The sequence below is a fragment of the Anomalospiza imberbis genome, chromosome 4 (assembly GCF_031753505.1).
Source record: "Anomalospiza imberbis isolate Cuckoo-Finch-1a 21T00152 chromosome 4, ASM3175350v1, whole genome shotgun sequence".
NCBI classification, from domain to species: Eukaryota; Metazoa; Chordata; class Aves; order Passeriformes; family Viduidae; genus Anomalospiza; species Anomalospiza imberbis.
Window position 1 is genome coordinate 512,727 of NC_089684.1, and position 18,779 is coordinate 531,505.

Below are 18,779 nucleotides of genomic sequence, written 5' to 3' on the forward strand. Positions count from 1 at the left end.
TTTAAAGGAAAAGCTTCCCTCTGTTTTCTCCTCAGGAGACATTTAACACCTAAAGACATTTTGATGTCATTTACAACATGCTTATAAACATGCCAAAACAAGCTTTGTTCCATGGAAAGAGAAATCCGTAATAATTCATTTGAAATCCATTCCAGAGCAGCTGTTCTTATGCTCTGCTGCAACAGCAGGGCTGTATTTTGCAAATCTGAGCTATCTCCCAAACCAGGTAAGAGGATCACCAAGCTCCATTTCTGACATCCAAGCAACCCACATCCTCTGTCAAAGCCTGAGCGCGTGGAAGGACTGTGGGAAGGAGTTTGACTTACCCCCTTCTGAACAAATCACTAATGAATAGGAAGTGTAAATTCCACCCTACTGCCATGGGTGGCAAAGACAAACAAAAAATCAGATGACCTAACACAGTATTTCCATTTCTCTTTCTAAACACAGAGGCAGGAGGCAGAACCTCCCAAAAGCAGCTGGGGCACCTGCAGCAGCTGCCTCTACTCCATCACCAAGTGCGACCTGAGCACTGATGCTGTGACTTTTCGTGGGCAGCAGCTCCAAGAAGATTCCTCACAAGAAAAAACTACAGTGATATGTAACATACAACAGTGCAAGAAATGAGAGATTTCCAAAGCAACTAGACGCTTCAACACAATATAAGAATTTCTTTATGGGATGGGTTGTCAAGCACAGGCACCTCAGGAAGTGGTGGAGACACCCTATCTGGAAGTGTCCAAAAATTAGTAGATCTGGAATCTGTGATATGATTTAGTGGGCATGGGAGTACTCAAAGGTTGGACTTGGTGATCTTGGAGGTCTTTTAATAGCTCTGATTCTGTGATCCTCAGGTATGCTATTTTTACAGATTATCTACTCAATCTACTCCCCACCCAACATCACTTGTAAATGCATTGTAATTGATCCTGTTCACATCACATTCACAGGGCATGCCTTGCTGTCATTTACAACTGTGCCTGAGGTTTGGATTGTATAAGGCCACTGCATTGCCTAATAACTAATGCCTTCCTGAACATACAGTTCCAATACCAAATCTATAGAGATCAGGAACTGAACCTGAAACAGCAGGGAGCTAGGTTTAAAAATACTTTTTCTCTTATTTGGAAGAAAAAAAAAGTTTCTGAATAAGATCTTTAACCTGTTCTCATTCTCAATTCCCTTCATCACCATAAAGGTAAGCACAGAGTCTCACATAAACAAGATACCAGAAGCTAAGCCTTTCAAACAAAGGAAAACAAGCAAAATATGGAAGCTAAAATAAAAGAGCACATATCGTAAGGTTACACTATTTTTCTATAATCCTTGCTTGCTGCTCTCCCTTTCCACATCATGTGTGGATCAGTCCTGTCATTTTATGTGGCAAGGCCTTTGAAAGCAACATGCATCACACTATATTGTACCATCACTACCAGAAGTCCCTGTTTCAGCTGGTACTTCTACTTGTTAATAAACTATAATACTCCTCCAAAATAACAGACCCATTATTTAACACTAAACAAAGAAACAAAAATTAAGAATGAGTTATACTAATGCTTTAGGAAAACAAAAGAAGGGGAGGAGTGCGGATTTACTTTTTGCTTTGTATATTCCTTCTTCCTCCTTTAGCCACAGTAAGTTTTTCTTTAATCCCAAGAACCAAAGTTGGCAGGATCCCTGAAGGTTGCATTAATACATCAAAAATAGCAAAAAGCAAAGCAACTACGGTACAACCTTAAAGGAGAGGAGAGTCAACCACACTCCTGTATGTTACATCTCTGCATTCCAGATTTTCTGTAGACATTTTTCTTCCCACTGCTTTGCAGAATAATTAATGGTTTAGGTATCATTTATATAACTATATATAAGCAGGGTGAGGTCAATGTATATCAATAGCTAACACAATCAACTGACTAGGTCAATCCACAGAAAATAATTTTAAGCTCTTTATTTTTTTTAATATAACAGAGGAAAAGAGCCACAAAAGTACTTGTATTTTTTCTGCTGCTAACACTTTTCCTGTTTCCCCTCTATTACCCTTTCCAATAAAGGTTTTTGCTTTGAAAAACACCCACTCTTAACCTTCATCAGTAACAAGACAGGAATGACTGCTGGGAATGAGTCAGTAGGACACACTGCAGGGCTCTGGTGTTGCCTCTTGCCTGATCTGAGAAGTTACCACAACATTTTCCTTTTAGAGATTTCTAACACTCGGAAAATTTATTATCTTATCTTACCCTTTGGGGGAAACATTTGACTGCAACTGCCTTCCAGCTCTTGTCATGGTGCCCTTCCCCTCCTCCTTTTCCCATCTGCAGTTCCTCTGCTTTGGTGCAAATGTCCCAGTCTGGTGACACTGGTAATCAGTGATTCCTATGGAATCCAGCACCCCAATTCAACTCTCCCTTGTCTTGCATTCCCTGACTTCCCAAGAACTATGTATTGATTTTACACATTATCTAGTCAACGTTTGCACTCTGAAAGTAGTTTTCTGAAATAAAACAGTTTTGGAGTTTTTTTTAACTATTCAATGCATTACAAAACCCTTAAAAGATATTGTCTGAATGGTGATGGTTTGCTTAAGAAAAAATAAATCTTTTACAGTTACACAACAGTACATCTCAGGAATTCAAAAACACCCTTCAAAATAAATGTCACAAAATTAGGTAAATATTACAGTACACACTTGTGTGCTTTCCTATTACAAAATGTTTTGCACGGCACGGCAAACCTGACAAAGAGAAAATGCAGGAGCCTCTCCAGAAAATCAGTTTCACCAACAAGGGTAGAGTTTTGCTCACAGATTTGATACCCTGCCCATTTCTTTTATCACTATAGTCATTGTATTGTAGCTAATCAACCAGTTATATCAGAAAACAGAATTTAATAAAAACAAGTATAGCAGTAACCTGGCAGAACATTTATTAAACAAAAATATCTCATTAAGTCCTGAGAAAAAGCATTAAGTCTCTGAAAAGCCCGATTGGACACAGTTATACCATTCAATTTACATAAAGCAGCCTTTGACAGACACCTCATAATTGCAAATTTCTCCCTTCCCCTCATACACAAACTTTTTTAATGAGACAGTCTCTGTTTCAAAACTAATTAAAATTTAACCGCATATAATTTGTACTTTAAAATGACAATGAAAAGGATTATAAAGAAAGAGGGAGAAATCTAGACAACTAAAAGATGCAGCTCCCCTACTTCTGGTATTTGCATACCAGTTTTCAAAGCTGAATCAGGAAGACAGAGGGGAAAAGGACCAAGTCATCAGATCCATAGTTTATAAGAATCCTAAAATGAGACATCAGTGGGCAATTGTGCCAGGAAAAAGGTGCTGATGAGAACCTGTCAGAAAGACTGGGATGTTCAATGCTGACTAAAGCTCGATGCAGGTGTTTCAAGGAGAGACAGAAAAACAAAAATTGATAATAAAACTATTTAGCCATGAAGTGGCTAACTAGCTGGCTTCTCAAATTTCTAATATCCAAAGGAAAGACCACACAATGAAATCTGCTGTTTACAAGATGCAGGGTGAAAAAGCCAAAACTCTGAGCAGAAGTAAGGGTACAGGATGGTAAGCAGTTCTTTTGGTGATGGTGCACTAGCTTCAGCAATACTCACTGTGGGGAAGCTTGCTCTCATTCCCATGGAACTCCTTTCAGTAAGGTGTTCTGATAACTAAAGTAATTTACAGGTTGATTATCAAATGCCTAATCTTGCATCTGTTAAAATAATTGAAACTTACTCTCTTGATCTGGTCTGGTCCAGTCTTGCAAGGACAACACTGCCAAGTTTATCTGACAGACAGAAATTAGCCCTATCCCTGATCATCTGTAGGCTTAGAATCAAAGCTCTTCATTTTGAACAAATTTGGAGAGAACAGGGGAGGTTGGTGGCACTGGGATGTGCTATTACCAAGCTGGAGGCAGCAGCCTGGAAATAGGTGAAATCAAGCACCAGTCAGTGGAGAGAAAACTCTCAGAGCAGATGCAAAACCAGAGGCAAACACAGAAATCTGGACGTACCCTGAGGGGGCCCAGTGCACAACACCACAATTTACCCTTGGCTGAAATTACATGTGTCTTGCTTCATACCACCAGTACAGAAAGATATTTACTTCCCTTACTGCTTCAGGTCTTGTCTATTATTTACAAATTATTAAAATATGGTCTTCCTGGTCTCTAATGCAAGAGCAAAAGGTCAGGAAGTGGTAAGCCTATACTAGAAAACATGTTCATTCAATTACTAAGTGCTCCTCATTTATCATTATGTTTTCAGATGTAAGAATAGACCATTCCCAACCCGCCTAACATTTACACTATTAGTTTGGCAATATATTTCTTCAATCAGCATGAGTAATTAACCAATAAAAACAAGTCAAACTCACTTGTCCAAGCAGCATACCATAATCACCAGAATTATCAGCCACATATGTAGTCTCTGGCAAGCTATTGTGAATTATTATGATGTGATCTAATTTCCAGTCAAGGAAGATAAGAGTGACATGTACATTATCTATTACTGGATTTTTGTCTGGACTTCTTTGCCTAACAGGACAAATTCAGGTCATCCTGTTTTCTCCTTAAAAAACACTGGCATTTTTTTCAGTTACATGCAGGCTTTGCCATGCCCCCAGGCTTACTGAAAAAAAGGTCAAAAGTCTCTTCCACAACCTTTTCAAAGGCCAAATTGAGAAATCAGTATCTAGATACAGTTTCCTTCACAGGTCTCCTGTAGCGTAAATGAAAGAGGAAAAATATGACTTTTTACAGTTTTATTTTGGTTTTAAACCTCTTGGCATCAGGTGAAAGCACAGCCTATATCATAACATCATAAACAGCAAATAACCAGGTGGAGGACATCATATGAGCAAGATACTAATAAGGAAGAAATAATAAGCAAATGTTCTTATTTATACACCTGGCAAAGGAGATGGGATTTCAAACAGCAATTTGCTGACACAAGCTCTGAATAGGAGACAGAAAATAACTGTGAGTAGGCTTCAAAAATTAATCAACCAGACAGAATTTCAGCATAACAAAGTAGTTGTGTTTATACTTTCACAGATAAAAAGAATCAGAAGGAAAATTGTGGTAGTCTCAACATGTGACAGGTTCTGTGGTTATTGTATCAGCAAAGCTTTCACCTTTTGTCTATATAGCTTTACAACTCAGCTGCATGTGTATATTTTCACAAGAGGAAGGGAGAAGGGAAAAAATCAGTAAAGATTAAATTAGAGGGTCATTAATACCACAAAGCTGTCCAGAACTGAGTGACTGCTAAAAAAAAAAGGGTGTGTTGCCAAGTATTGCCTTTGCAATAACACATTTCTTTAAAGACAGCACAGCACATGAAGTGCACATCACGTCAAAAATCAACGGCAGGTGGTCAGAAGACCATTACTACGAAGGACAAATCCACTGCTGCAATATGCCACTTGAATACTGATAAAACAAAGAGAAGCACAAGCCTGTGATAAGATGCAATGATTTGGCTTTGAGCCTGGAGCAAAGGGCCATGTATGAAGAGACATCCTCCCTCCAATTGCCCCGCCGTTTTGCAGACAGCGGAGGTTGCGCCAAGCCTACACCGGACGTACCGTAGATTCCTGGGGACAAGCGCCAGCCTGACAACCATGGTGGGGACAGCAAAGTCCCTGACTGCACCCCACCACACATACAGCAGCCCCCACTGGAAACAACCAACAATAACTGGAATAGCCTCCCCGGAACAGCAGCTCCTCCATGCCACAGGGATTGTGTGGACATGCTGCGGGGAACAGCAGGTGGATGAGAAGAGCTCCGCACTGCCATGTTCCCAGAACACAGCTGGGTTCAGAGAACGAAGCTGCTCTTCATTTCACCCTTCTGAAAGTCACCAAACAGCTCCAACATAATTTATCTAAGATTTTCCATACAGAAACAGCTAGCAGTATTTCCAGGAGCTCATTCCCTAGCATGGCTGCAATTTCAGCACATCCCAAGCATGTGCTCTTGATGGGCTAAGCCAATGTGTGTTCAACTAAAGAGTCAGCAATACTTTAGTCAGAGAAAAATACAAAATCCACAAAATTTTTGTTTTCAAATAAATGTTAAGCTGCACATCCCCAGAAGGGACTAACAGTATTTCTAAGAAAGCAAAATAACATTAAGTTTTAAAGTAGTTCCTAGCAGTGGGCTGTCATTGTGCTGTTGAACATTTTGTACAGTTGGCAGATCTGCTCAGCCTAATTAAATGCACTTCAGACAGTAGAAATTGGAACTATATTCCAATCCATCCTAACCTTAGGAAAAAAAAAAACATACAAAAAGCCAATGTTATCTTGTTCTTGCAGAAAACTGCAGGAGAATGAGAATTACCACCTCTGCCATAGATTAGTAAAAATTTTGCAACATGGCATAACAGACAAAACCTTTTAAAAAAACAAGTTCTTTGCAGCCCTTCAACTTAGAACATTATTCTCACATCCTCACTTAGACGCATGTTAAAATGCTTCTCTGTATTGGTTTTTATGATTAGAACATGAAGCAAATAGTACCAAAAGAAGTATCCAACAGCCAACATTAAAGAACATAAATATGTTCCTGAATAATTTAATGGTTATTTCCCAGTTTCACTCCAAGCCCTCAAGCCACTCGGTGGGTGTAATCTGTCCTAGACTCAACTGTGGCTGTATACTTTGGCACAGAGTCAAAACAGAGAGGTTATTGTTTGATTTATATGCCAAGGGCCTCTTAGATAAAGGGCTAATGGCAGGCTGATAGCTTCAGCCTTTGCATATGGTGTTTACACAGACCCTTCTTTCCCCTCCCTCCTCTCTGTGTATATTCCAGGAAGGCTGTGTCACATCAAGATCAGGTTAATTAATTAACTCATACTAGCATAATTTGATTGATAAAACAATTGATTCACTAAAGGTCACACAGAGTGCTGTTAAAACACCAACTTTTCTGCCTCAACAACACAAGGTTTTGAGACTTGCATTTTTCCACACTGCAAACAGGGATTTTAAAGAAACAATCTCATTAGAAAAACAGATGAAAGAAGAAATTAATCTGTCAATTAAATTGTACTGCAAAGTTCAGAAAATAATCAGTGCTTCATGAGATACTTAAGCAAAAAATAAATCACGTCCTATAACAGAACGGGTCACATAAATGAATTTTCTATATTGTTTGTTCTGCAAACTACTGAACTTCCCCCAAAAGAAAACTAAAGGTCTTGCATATCTGATATAGTCTGCTATTTAGCATATCCAAACTAGAAGTATTTCCTAGTATATAAGTTTCTATACTGTTAAAATACTTCAGAACATAGTCCTGTATGACCAAGTTATTATTTATTAGATGTTAGGGAACTTCATTATCAAATTATACAGTAATTACTTTTCTGCAAGACAAAAGCACCATCAATTTTTAATTAAAAGAATACAATCTAATTTTAAAAATATAGACAAAAATCATTACAATAAGACTAAATGTTTAAGGGCCTTTTGTCACCAATTTATTTTAAAACATTTATTTTAAACAACAGACATATAAAATGAAGCTGCCAGGCATTTTAAAAGCAGTTCTAAAACAATATTTAAAATGTTGGAAATCAACTTGCAGCCACCAAGGCTGAAGCACTTTGAGCAAAACTGGGAGCTGCTTATCAGCCATAAGTTTTACAATGGATTCTCCTCTGGAGTACCTGAAATATTTGCAATAAAAAAGAAAGGTGACAAGGAGTTCGTCAGTTCACTGTATGCTGTTCAATATCCAGGTATACATACCAAGGAAGCACAGTATTCACTGGACTAATACAGTAGATTCATTCATAAAAACGCAAGATTTGCCAATAGAAGTAAAAAATTTCTTAATATTTGGCTCCTCCCCTGTTTTTACTTTGGCATGGGTCTCCTTGTGCCAGTAACACTGACCCAGAATGCAGAATCACTCTGCAAACTGAATGAAGAGCAAAGAACTTCCTTTGCCTACTCCTTGACAGCTGGGAGGTGCTGCCAGGGAGTTCCACAGGATACAGCCCACATTTTCATCACTGGTTTTGTCTACAGCTGACTCAACACGGCCATAAAAAATCCCAGCAGGCAGAGCATTCTTTGAAAGCTCAGGCTCACAAAAGAAGGGTACATTGTGGAGTGTACCAGGGGAGAGTTGGTTAAAACACACCAATAAGACAAGGAACAGTTACTGTACACAAGCTATTATATTCAAGCCATGATATTTAGCTTCATGAAGACATACCTACCAATACTGACACCTCAGGGCAATGCCAGTCAAGTTAACTTGAATTTTGCAATCATTTTCAGACACAGGATGATAAAACAGATTATTACTTACCATTAGGAGAAGAGAAACTAAGATTCACAAGACAGATCTAGTGACTAAGACCAACAGTAATAGGAAAGTGTTCTTTGTTGTTGAACATCATGAGAGAATAAGTTTCCATTTATCTTACAAAGAAGCATATGAAAGTATGGGACAGGGTTTTCACAAACATAGTAGCAAGGTCTAAAATATGTTGAGAACACAAAAAATCAAAAGTTTATTTCAGACAGACAAAAATTGTGAACAGAGTGGTATACAACCAGTTTTTAAACGTCACCGTGATTTTAAGTTGCAAAACTGCTGTTTTGTACAAACTATAAACTACTATGTTCCAAGAAAACCACAACCACTATACTCGAAACCAGGAAGAAATATGCTCCCTGTTATCAGCAGAGCATGGGAGAACTTAAAAATAAACATTTGAGGAGGTACTTATAAACACAACCAACACAGCAACCCCAAGATGTCACAAAACTTCTGTTTACCTACAGTTCTTTGCTTTGGGATGAATTCCTTTTCCTTCCTTTATAGATAATGGAAAGTAAATCAGATTCTTAACATTTGACATATTTTTGGTCCCACAGGTGAACTGAATTAAAATAAAATTTAATAAATAATTATTAAAAGGTTGGCAAGGATTCAGTTCACATCAGGAATTGATTAAAAAGAAGGGAAACAAAAACTCCCAACCAAAGTAAATGATAACATAGCGTTCTACATTTCCTCTTTTTTCTTAAATAAAAAAATAAAAGAGAAACTTAATTCTATTTGGCTCATTCATATATCTACTTTTCAGATGGCCATATTTATAAATTAAAATATGTACACAAGTCTGATGAGTGTGGTCAACCACCATCTGAAGCATGTTCATCTCTTGCCAAACCCACCATCCTCAGTTTTACCAAACATTTCCTCGGTCCAAGCATCGTGTAAACTTGTAAGGACAAGCATTTTAATCACAGTCTGGTTTCATGTGCATCTAAATATAGATGTATTTGTATATATATATATGCTCTAATACACATACAGTAAGTGTTTTGGCTTCAGAAAGCCAAAAAGTTTAACATGCACACTTAAACATCTATGACAAAAAACAACTTTACTTGCTAATAACCACATGCAGGAGACAATGCAGCTGTGCACGAATGATGTTATTAAAAAGTAATGCAACTCCACTCACTGCTGCTTCCAATATCAAAGAATTACAGTGTAAACCAATGACAACAGTGTGCATTAAACCAAGACAGCAGAGAAATAATCCCTGCACTCTATTTTCTGTATTTTACCATAATACAAGTCATAAAAGTCAGCACAAATGCATGCATGCACAGGTACACAGAGAGTACCTGAAAATTGATTATGAAATCCTCTTATTCTATTCCATTTATACAGACTAGTAATACAGAATTTGTTTCAGCTTAATAGCAGAACAGTTAACGAAAAAATTCTTATAAAATTCTACATTAAAAAAAAGCCTTCTGCATATTTTATATATATTTGTCAAATTAATTGTTCACAATAATCCTCTAGCCAGACAGCATTTCTACAGAGTTTCAGCTGATTATAGATGGCAAACACAGCACTTTCTTGTGTTAAAAACCAAAACTACACAGTCCAACAAACAGCTTGGGGAACTGTGGGCTCTCATCCCTTTTGAGTTCTGTTTATTCTAGCTATTCCCAAGATCATTAATATCCATTTGAACCTGTAAACTTGAAGGTCAACAAAAGGTGAAACATAAGGAAGCAATATAATATGGAATATTCAACTAGATTATATATTGCAAAACATTAACGCAGTTTCCTTAAACTGCACTTTAATTTTTTTTCCTTAGTGGTAGAAAAGATAGGAAAATAACCTCCATATTAAGCCAGAGTTTAATTTGGAGGATTTACAGAATGACTAGCAATTTCTTTTAGTTAGTAATTTTAAAATTAACTGACTCTGCCTATCTAGAAAATGCTCCACAATCAGAATGAAATGAGTAGAAAAAATAGTTATCAAACAGTCCAGAGATGGAATAAAAATACAAACCCAAAATTGTAATAGTGTATAAATATCTTACCACTGTCACAAGCAACATGAACCCTGTAGCCTGCATTGATTGTTGTTGTTAAGCTACAGCAGTGACATGTTATGTTACACATGTAAGCCTGTGACCAGCAGCACTGAGAACACACAAAAGCCTTACAAATACAACACCTCTCAAGATCAAGAGTGATCTTTAGTTTGTGGACTAAACATCAAGCAAAATCTCTGCAATTCCTGGACTTCCTTTCCTCTCACAGCTACCCTTCTGCAAACGACACAAGCCAACACTAACAAAGCTATACACGCAGATAAACCAGATACCTCTATTTGTGACATCAGAAGAAAATACAGAGAAAAATCATCGTGCCCTACATGTGCTGTGGCATCCCAGACCAGTACATCAAGTCTGTAAAATCAACTGACTAAACAGAAGAGGCTGATATTGCAGGGAGAAACTGCTTGGATCAGGACTCTTCATCTTCCCAAACTACCCTGTGAAAAGGAGAAGTAATGCTTAATTCCATAAAGCCCTATTGCCTGCCAATTACAAAAATACTGGATTTAGGTTACTGACCAGTACACCAAAGCTCCCTCTGAAAAATTCTGACTTAACTATAACACTGTCACACACACACTGGAAGTCATGTCAGCAAGGTGACTCAGCTTTCCAACTTCATATGGCAGCTGATACCGCTACAAGATAATTTCTGCATCAGCTATCAAATGTTTTGGGAGAAAGAAAATTCCTCTAAACAAGTAAGGCTGCTCTGATGAACTATTGGAAGAAGCAACAGCACCAGCATGAAATGGCTGGCGAAGAAGCAGGTTCAACCTAAATAAATTTCTGATGCCAGCTCTACTCACATAACCAACAAAATCACAAAACCAACAGCCAGTGATGTTTCACACCATTACATGACTACTGTACAAACTGCAACGTTTTCTGTCGTCATGCTTATTCTGGAAGATGTTACCCTGAGGCAAGTCTTGAGGAAAAGGCACATTTGGGAAGGTAAGGAGTGTAGGAAAAGGAACCCATGCAGAGCTGTCACTGCTCGCCAGGCTGAAGCATGAGGGGAAGGGAAGCATTAGTCACGCAAACAGCCTGAAACAGAAGCCATGCCTGGCAATTGTATCAACAAGAAACAGATCATCATCCTCGCCTGAAGTCCTTGTATGACAGTTACTTATTGACTTCAAGAACCTCTGAAGTCTGTAATCTTGCATGATTATTACCCTGCAGCCAAATGCCTCTGAATGTCTTAAAATGAATTTCAGTGTGTCTTTTCAAAAGTTGGATTATCTCAAAAACTCTACCAAAAGTATATCAAGAAAAGAGGGATTTTATTAATTTTTTTCTAAGGCTTATTTTTTTTTGATCTACACCAAGTGTACTTAACAAACACAAGGTTGGATCATTTTAACCCTACTTGCTGACAGCTGAAGCAGAGGGAGCTAGCAGTTTGAGGGTAGTGGAGAACAAACAAGACACATCTCAGGAAAGTAGGGCTGGTTTTGACAGATGCCAACTGATCTTTAGGTCTTACTAATCCTTGAAGTATTAAATCCCACTAAGCTCCATCTTGTATACAGACATGATTTTCAACATGCTCTGTGAAAGAAGAAAAGCAGATTATCTTTCCACTGGGCAAAGTGTCCTAGCTCTAAGATGTGGTCAGGACACCTCAAACCAGTTTAACTCTTACCCTTCCTCTAACCCCTAGCTATTCCTTTTAAAAATTATGTTATTTAAAAATACATGATACAAACTGATAGAATTTCTATCAGTAAACCAGCTGGTAAGGCTCCTTTCCCTTCCGCAATAGCTTCACAGCAGTCGTCTCTGCAGAAGTGCCTTTATTACAGGCAACACAACATTTAGCTACTCCAAAACTTTTCCATTGTTAAGTAGTACTAAAGGGGATCTTAAACAATTATGGTGATACTGAGGCACTCTGTGGATAACAATGCATCATACTTGAGCTTGGAAAAACAAGTTTCAGCTCCAACCAAACACATGGTAGGGTTGTCACTTCTTGACAGGTATTCAGGACTAAGCTTCTCTGTATTGACTCAGTGTGGGACCAGGTCCAGAAGTGCTCCTTCCTAGTCTTCTCTTGCACCCTCACCCCCACAGACATAATACATTCCTTGGAAGTCTTCAGAGATTTCTCAAAAGGGTCTCCTGTAGAAAGAATAGAAAGGTAAGATGCGTAGCCTGGAATAGCATGTGGATTCATTGTCAAGTAGAGTTAAAAGCCAAACAAACAAAAACTCAACAAAAAGTCAAAAATAAGGAGGTTATTCCAGCTGTCCATTGCTATTCAAAAGCAGAAGTGACACCTGATCTTTAGACCCCAGAGCAACAATTAAATGCAGACTGGTCCAAATAAACAACCAAGCACACCACAGCGACTGGAGGACTGCCAGAAACAAAACAACTGACATCCAGATGAACACTAGCTTCCTTCAAGACAAACAAATGACAAAATCACTGAAAAGTGGAATTCTTTCTGTCAGAAGTAGAATTGCTTATTGTGACCTGATCCACCTTGTTTTGCAATTAGCAAATCTGGATATGTACTACTTCATAAGGTAAAGGGAATGACTGATGCTGAAAGGCTTCCCAGATACATCACAGGCCTCTTAGCCCTCTTGCCCACTGTAATAAAACAGGCCATCATTCCAGCATTACCCCAAAATTCACTCTTGCTCCTCTAACAGTGGCCAAACTCTGCAGGGGTGAAGGAAGAAAAAAGGGCATACAAGTAATTTCTTAAAACTTTCTACTCGTAACCAGCACTTAACCCCGTCTGAATTTCAACTGGCTGCCTTCTAGTCCAACAAAATGTTTCGGCAAAATGTTTCATCCCTACAAGCTGCAGGACAGCTTATGCAGAATGCCAGACTGAGTTACTGCATGAATCAACTTAATTGAAAGCTTCTGAGTAGGATTTTGTGCGCTACAAGGTACAGCAAAAGCAAGCATTCTTGGCAAGCATCTCTTTAAAATGTGTATATTAAAGACTTACTTGTCAGGGATTTTAATTTCAGTTTTGGACAAAGCAATGAATTATACTAAATATAAAGTCTGATCCTTACAACAAACATATTGCTTGAGAATATTACATGTAACACAATAGGTTACTTTAGAACATTCTGCTCTGTGTTTTAAAGCTATTGCATAAGGTTATTTTAATAAAAAATGATTTCAGGGAAAGAGCAGTTAGTAATGAGGTGCTGACAATTGAATCTACATTTAGGGATTGCACTGGAGTGCCAAGTCCATTTTTACAGATGCGTTGCTTAGCTATCCAGTAGATGTCCTCAGGGCATGTAAGACCAATGTATTTTGGGTCACGTTTGGCAGCAGAGACAGATGAGAAAAGTGAAAACATTTACCAAGAACACATCTGACGTGTGTTTTTCTTATTAGAGAAATGTAAAAAAATAAACCCAGATACCATGGAATGCCAAGAATTCCTTCTCCTCCATGTTTTTGATTTACAAGGCCAATTTTTGGTAGTCTCCTTTGACCTCCCTCCCTCATTTGCTTGCCTAAGGCCTGGAGTCATCAATGCAACCTCTTGACCAAGCCATTTTGAGGACTTAATGTGCAAAAATACATCTTCATCACAGACGGAAAGACAACTCCTTGCATAAATGACTGTTACCACAAAAATCACTGTTTAGTAAGTTTTATGGTATAAGTAGTTAAAAGAGTCAAAGATACTCTTTTTATGAGTTGGGAACAAGCATTCAAGTAGATACTTCGAGATCCAAAATAAATTGTGAAACAAAAAAAAAATCTGAAGCAGTCTTTACACATCATAAAGATGAGATGTTTGAACATGCAGAGCCAGATTCTTTGCTAGCATGTTGGTAAAACTTAGATCAACTTGAGGGCTGAATCCTGGATATCTTCATTATTCCCCTCTCTTAGTTCAAAGTAGCATATTTGTCATAGTTTCAATGCAAACCTAGAGGCCTAGCTTCCTCAGATCTCATGCAAACCTAATATGGACAATTCCAGCCTTCAAAACCAAACTGACAGCTACTCAGAAAGAATAAAGCTCCAGCCTCAGTCTTTCATTTTTATAACCATTTCCATACTCAGGCTGATCTGTCATGAGAAACAGTTAAGGACTTCTGTCCACATTGCATATATTTACCTGGTGTCGTGGGTATCTTCTCATAACTTCTTCCTGATACACTTCTGCCCGCCACAGAATGAGTGATGAGAGCAGAATTTTGTCCTAATCCAAAATCTCTGGATTTTTGGTCACTTTTTGTAGTCATTCAATATTAACTCTGCATCCTCCTCCTAAAACGGGCTTCTATAATCAGTTTGGTGCCATCTAATTCCCTCCTCCTCCACATATCCTCCTTATCACCAAACCAAGTGTCCCATTGATGGCGTTTTCTGACCTGTCAAAGAAAGTCTGAAGTCATCACCCACTCCTATCATCAATAAGAACTGCAGCTTTTTCTGTTGAGGTTAATTTCCCTTTTTTTTAAAGGGGTAACTGGAGCTTAAGCAGTCACATGCAGCATACACATTCAGCTTGTGTTCTGTGGCTGTTTCCAGTTAGTGAAAATGACCTGATATGGTTTTCTTTTTCTTGGTACTTACTTAAATAAGTAGTAGAGTTGTGCAGAGAATTAGGTAAGGTCATAAAACTTTTTCTCTCCCACAGAGGCTGTACTAAGAGGTACCTGGTGGAGTACAGTCATCCAGAACCTGTAGAAGGACTACTTGGGGGTTGCAGTTCATCAGGGCATAAGAACTGGCTTGGCTTGGTCAATATTCACAACTACTTTTGAAACTGTGAACAATTATAAAGCAGCAATAGCCATTTCAGCATCCCCTAAATACACTTTGGGAAAAATCACACACATACACACACAGGTAAACACTAGACCTAGGGATCATGAATTAGATTCCAAAGATCTGCCATCTAAATAACAGAAGCCATGCTAAATATTACTTAGCCATGCTAAATAGCAGAAAAGAATGTTGGATTTCTGTCTCAATTAAATTAAAATCAATAGTTGTGTATGTATGTATAAAACCAGAGTATTTCTCTGGTGCAAGATTCCATCTACTTTTCAAAGTAAAAGCATCTTCAAGTTCTGACAGGTAAATAGCTGACTTCACATAAATGTAAGCCTGTGTAACCTTTGATTCCTGGTTCATATTAAGTCTGGAATCATGAAATAACACAAATCATATAGTCAAAACTTGCGATCAGACCAGTTGCCAACAGATAATACTGTTTCCTTCCCAAACATTACTTCGTCATCCAAATGAGCAGCTGTCATTTGTTCTTCTCATCAGTCTATTACGGCACATTTCCCTCTATTGTAAGATAGGCTTGCTTTATAGTATAAAAATGATAAATTAAAACACCCCTCCAGGTCACTCAGTCACTCTCTGTTCCTAGCACTATGGTTGAACAGCAACTGAGTAATTCTGCAGTATGTAATAAGGCCAGTGCATATCACTGCATTTTAGAACCTCGCTGTTGAGGTCATTCAGGAGGCAAACTTGAAGGCAGATGGCCAAACAGAGTAAGAGCTAGTCTTAGAAAAATCTCACAACATCAGCCAAAGCAACAGTCTCCAGGAGATTGTACTACAACACAAGAAAGATCAGAGCTCACTTTAGAGAACCATAAAGTCTACTTAAACAGACACAGTCTTTATGCTACTACAGAATACATCTGCAGGAAAATGCACTGTGGCCACACCAAGAAAAAAGCACTTTGCAAACTTACACAGGGGAAAAAAAACTCACAAAATTCACAAACAAAAACAATAAGGGAATAGGAAAGTTATGTCAGTTTAAAAAGAAATGCTACAGAGAGACAAAAAAAAACATTGCTTTTATGCAACATAAAGATCTTCCCTTTCTGTCCTGAGTGCAGACAGTAGTTACGTGGATAGGTCATCAGAAAGAGATTTGTCCTTTTTCATATCTTGCAAGGAATGAGCCTGCAGAACAGAGCACAATGGTAACAAGGGAACAGCTAGATGACAAACTATCTGAGGGGCTGTAGGCACTGAATTTCCTTATAGGCATTAAGCTACCTTGTCTGATAACCAGGTGAAGATGCAAGTACTCAGACGTGTTGATGGCTGGACAACTTCAGGGTAAGATTAAAATTTATTGCATCTTTCCATGGATAAAGGAAAATCAAAAACATGGGACTTAATGGCAGAACTCAAATAGAGGGAAAGAATATGGAGGATAAAATAAATACAAGGGAGTCATTCTTCAGAACTAAAAATGTCTTCAAAAATTAAGCATGAAGAGTTCTGATTTTACCATTTTCACCAAACTGATTCTACAGGCAACAGCATCTCAAAACTCTTGATCCTTGTACTCTGAGGACTGCTATGATAGTGTCAGGGGACCCAGGAAAAACAGTCTGAATTCCAGCTGAACAGTTTCATTACTTAGCCTGGGTAGCCTAGACAAAGAGGGCAGTTAGAGGTTCTCAAAGTACATGAAAGAAGTCTTGAGCAGTCCAGCTTCCCACAGCCCCCAGAAGTCCTTTTTGTGGGCTGAGAGGCATAGATAAGGAAGAGCCACCCAGCTGATGCCAAGAGCCTGTCAGCCCAATTCATTCTTTATCTCAAGGAAAATAAGCTTCAAACTTCCTTTTATCTAGAAGACAACTTCTAAGGCTTCTGAGCCCTGTCATAACAGACAATCGACAAAAATGCGGCACCTTTTAGGGAGGAGGATGGTTGGACAAAGAACTCTTGTGAGATTCCTCTGCTGCCTCCCTCAACAGACTCACTACTGCAGCAAACTGGGGTTTTGCAGAGTGGCAGCAAGGTCTTCTAACAATGCTGTATGTTACACAGCACAGGCAAGCTGGAGGTCCTGATCTCTTTCCAGAATTTTCCGCTCTCAGCACAGCCCTCTCACCCCTTCATTTTTTCCATTTCAGTGAGGTCCCATGTTGAAAGGATCTGGGTAAATATGCACATTTATTGTAAAATATAATAAATCTTATCAGCTTGTTCATCTCATCCTGTGACAACAGTTAATTACGTTCATTTGATTCCGGCTGGTTTGAAACTGAGCAGAAAGAACCTTCTGGAAAGCTTGTCTTGACTGACAAATCCCAGAAGCTGATCCAGTCCGGGCTCTTATTTCCAACAGGAACATGCCCTGAGAAATTTCAAACAACAAGGAAACTCTAAATAGGCCTCGATTCAGGACTGTGCTCTAAGCCTGTAAGAGTACAGTAAGGTGGTGATCAGGAAGGCTGTCAGTCCAGGAGCATGGGGGAAGAGAGGAAGGAATGCTGTGTCTGGGGCATTCCTACTGCCCAATCCACCACTCTGTGAAGCATCTCCTGCTTGGACTGCTGAAAGGCAAAAGATACCAGCATAAAACCCCTCTAAAGCACAATTCATCTCCCTGAAAATGGACCTTAGTGGCACAGCAGGAGTCCTGGGAGCACGGGGCCAGGCTGTAATTTCACCTGTCATTGGTGAAAGAAAGTTTCAGAGTTTTATTTAATGCAATGGGATGGCTGCTTTTTATAAATTCTCAGTTAAAACTTCCTTCTTTCTGCAAAGTGCTGCTCACCTTGTTCAGAAAGGCAGATAGGAAACAGCTGTAGCATGGGTGGTTGTTTCTTTTTGGGTTGGGTTTTTAGTTTTTTTTTGTTTGTTTTGGGGTTTTTTTGGTTTGTTTTTTTTTTTTTTTTTTTTTTGTCTTGAGGGCACTGAGTTTAGGTTTCAAACCATCTTTAGGAGCAGAGTTCAGCAGAGGCAGGAGGCGGGTCCCGGGAGAGCGGGAGTGTGCAGCCTCCAGCAGAGGGAAGTGTCCAGCAGCAGAAAAGCTGGAGGAACACCCCCAGCAGCAGGGATGGGCAGGGAGCACCCTGCCGATGCTGAGCCACCACTAACATAGCAGGACAGAGCCAAAAGCAGTTTGTAGCACGAAGCTGTCTCTCTCCCTGTCTAAAGGAGCCTTATCATCCTTTGTTTTATCATCCTTATCACCCTTCCTCCTCTGCAAGACTCACAGTGGATATGAAGCAATATAGTCAAGACATCTGGATTTTCTTACTGTAATAGTAATGTTTCCTCTTTAATATTAACATTCCAGAAAGGAAAATTACTTGTATTTATGCCATAAATTTCAAGCTCATTCAAGAATAACACTGTCCCAAATTACCTTCTAAAGCTTCTAAAAATGTATGCATGCAAAAAAAAAGTTGTGATATTATTCCTAATTAATATCTACAGCTGACATAAAGGAAATATTTTTAGAGACTGAAAATACCAAAAACATCCAAGAAAAAACCAAAACATCAATTAAAAAAAAAAAAAAACTAAACCACCAATTTTCTTCAGATGCTTGTTCCCTGATTAAAAAAACAATCA

At 38.7% G+C, this 18,779-nt stretch overlaps 1 protein-coding gene across 1 annotated transcript in view; it reads right to left on the minus strand.

Annotated features, from left to right (window-relative positions):
• Positions 1–18,779, minus strand: part of SCFD2 (sec1 family domain containing 2) — a 184,140-nt gene that overhangs the window by 154,850 nt on the left and 10,511 nt on the right. The window lies entirely within an intron of this gene.